The sequence below is a fragment of the Bison bison genome, unplaced genomic scaffold (assembly GCF_000754665.1).
Source record: "Bison bison bison isolate TAMUID 2011002044 unplaced genomic scaffold, Bison_UMD1.0 scf7180017864172, whole genome shotgun sequence".
In the NCBI taxonomy this organism is placed as follows: Eukaryota; Metazoa; Chordata; class Mammalia; order Artiodactyla; family Bovidae; genus Bison; species Bison bison.
Genome location: NW_011494744.1, coordinates 3446148 through 3449299, shown reverse-complemented (window position 1 = coordinate 3449299; position 3152 = coordinate 3446148). Strand labels below are relative to the sequence as shown.

Genomic DNA, 3152 nt, shown 5'->3' with positions numbered 1-3152 from the left:
CAACCCTGCTTCTTTCTCCTCCCTTCCCCAAGAGTGGATCCCAAGACCTCTCCCTGAGAAACATTCTTACAATGTCAATCACCCTCTCTGAGTCTGCTCCCTAGAGAGCCAAGCCTGTGAGGTAAGAGTACCTTCCTCCAACCAGAATTGAAAGAGACACGCAGCACTGTTTATAATAGCCAGGACATGGAAGCAACGTAGATGTCCATCAGCAGATGAATGGATAAGAAAGCTGTAGTACATATACACAATGAAGTATTACTCAGCTATTAAAAAAATGCATTTGAATCAGTTCTAATGAGGTGGATGAAACTGGAGCCTATTATACAGAGTGAAGTAAGCCAGAAAGAAAAACACCAATACAGTATATTAACGCATATACATGGAATTTAGAAAGATGGTAATGATGACCCTATATGCGAGACAACAAAAGAGACACAGATGTAAACAACAGACTTTTGGACTCTGTGGGAGAAGGCGAGGGGGGGATGATTTGAGAGAATAGCATTGAAACATGTATATTATCATATGTGAAACAGATCGCCAGTCCAGGTTCGATGCATGAGACAGGGTGTTCAGGGCTGGTGCACTGGGATGACCCTGAGGGATGGGATGGGGAGAGAAGTGGCAGGGGGGGATTCAGGATGGGGAACACATGTACAACCATGGCTGATTCATGTCAATGTAGGGCAAAAATCACTACACTACAATATTGTAAAGTAATTAGCCTCCAATTAAAATAAATTAATTAATTTTTAAAAATAATAAAAGATATTATAGAAAAAAAAAGTACCTTCTTCCTCTTAGGGGAATCCTTAGGAATAAATAAATCACTATAATAAGGCACTTACAAGAGTATGTGCACATAGTAAGTGGAATGTAAGTGTTAGCTATGATTATGGAAGTATTTTCTTATGAGATTATCAATGCCTACAATAGTGTTTTCTTATGAGATTATCAATGCCTACAAAACTACAAATAGTTTTCTCCTTTAGCTATAAAAGTCTCATTACCATAGTTTGAGTTAATTTTCCATATATTGTATTACATACAAATAAAGTTAAAACTGGCTTGTTTTAGGTGACAAGACAGGGAAGAAATGTATTTCTGGCCTATTTCTTGCTACTGGGATCCCTTCACTGGTGATTATCAAGGGGTAGACCCCTTCCTGACAGGAAATGGCATTTGTAGGGTCTTCTGAGATGAAACAAATGTCTTTAGCTTAGTCCACTCTGTTCAGAACAAACAGCTGTGATAACCAGAGAGAAGGCTGGATATTAAACTCATTTTGTCACTGCATATTTTTTCTGGTTCATAAGTACTTGATCCTTATGGACTAAAATAGGGATGGAATTTTCCCATAAAACTGAAGGTTCTAAAAACAAGAATAACCAGAGCACTTCTGTACTTGAAAGCTGTGAATATAAGATCACATAAAGCTAAATTTGAAAAATAAATGGTATTCTAAAACTCAGATTATACATTAAAGTTAAACCACAGTCTAACACATCAAAAGAAAGAATTGACAAATGCAAGCAGGATGAAAAGTAGAGGATATGGTGGATAAAAATGTATCTTTCTTTTACCTGTAATTCTTCAAAGAGCATTAGTTGTATAATTTGGTTAAAGCCATGTATGTAACATATTCAACAGGTGACTACATTCTTCTTCCAGTTGGAAAGCCAACACTTGTGATTCCACTTCTCCATATGAGTCTAGTGTTATTACCTGATACAAAGCCTCCAGCCTGTGAACAGTTTGGGAAATCATCACCAAAATCAATGATCCTCCCTGACCTGTTCAATGTGAGTTCTGGGCCGTTTGCTTCTTATCTACCTGTATTCATCTGAAGGCTTCTGGCTTACAGGAGACTCCACGCCACTACTCATGGTAGTGTTCACTCCAGTGGGCACCTCGTTTCTCAGCCACAAGTTGAATAAATTGGGAGTGGCTGGCATAAAGCTTGAGTTTATCATTGATATCCCACCCATCTCACTTTCTCGGCATCATCGCCAGCTTCCAGGGGCAGAAGATCCATGACCTCCCTTGTTTCATCATGATAGTTCACAGCCTCTGTCTCCATCCATGCCCTATCTGTGTTCCAGGGATGATCAACGTAGCCTTTGTAGACCACCAAGTGTTCCTGGCTGAATAGTTTGTGCAGTTGCTTCTCCAGCTCCTGTGTGTCTGCTCTGGACTTCTGTAAGGAATTCACGGCTTCCTCACCAAGTTCTCTCTTCAGTGTAGCACTGATCTTCTCTCCTGGATCCACCATTCCCACTGGGATGGCCCATTCCCCACAGCCCTTCCTTTGGATGGCTACAAACTGCAGGATGTTTCTCCCAGAAACAGGATGGGTTACTTTATTTCCCTTGCTGTCCTTTTCCCACCATGTTAAGATGGGATCTGCAGCATGACTGGGGCCCCAGCGCCCCCAAACCCCTCAACCAACCAGGCCTGTCCCACCTGCAGGATTTCTAGGTCTACCATGTTCAACCTCATACCAACTGTTCTGGCTCCTTCTCTCAACAGGCCCTTCCTTTTCCTTAAATTTGGGAGAGAAGTTTCACCCCAAAGAGGGTCTGCCCGCCTTGGTCCCGCCAAGACTGACCAGAAGTGTACTTGACAAGCTTGTACTCTGGCCACTCAGCCAGCCAGCTCACCTTCTCGTTGGAAACCTGGCTTCGCTCCACTTGAGAGCCCGGATATGGTGACGTCCGGGCCTTCTTGAAGGGCTTATCACCAGCGCTGTTTGAAACTGACATGATGAAATTCGGAGGAAACCCGTGTGAGGAAAATGGGCTCCAGCCGCCTGAGATGGGGCAGCTTCTGGGTCTGACTGCCGCAGAGGCCAAGGCCACAGAGAGAAACGCTGGGGCTAAAGCCTTTGCCAGGCAGTGTCCAGCCATCAACCGCCGGCAGGCTGCGGGGATTTCGGTTGCTCTCAGGTGGGGCAATGACAACCCACTCCAGAACTCTTACCTGGAAAATCCCATGGACAGAGGAGCCTGGTAGGCTGCAGTCCATGGGGTCGCGAAGAGTCGGACACGACTGAGCGACTCCACTTTCTCTTTTCACTTTCATGCATTGGAGAAGGAAATGGCAACCCACTCCAGTGTTCTTGGCCTGGAGAATCCCAGGGACGGGGGAGC

The 3152-nt window shown here is 44.1% G+C and overlaps 1 pseudogene; it reads right to left on the bottom strand.

Moving 5' to 3' along the window:
* Nucleotides 1-1881: 1881 nt before the first annotated feature.
* LOC104990227 lies at nt 1882-2765 on the bottom strand (annotated as a pseudogene).
* Between the last annotated feature and the right edge of the window lie 387 nt (nt 2766-3152).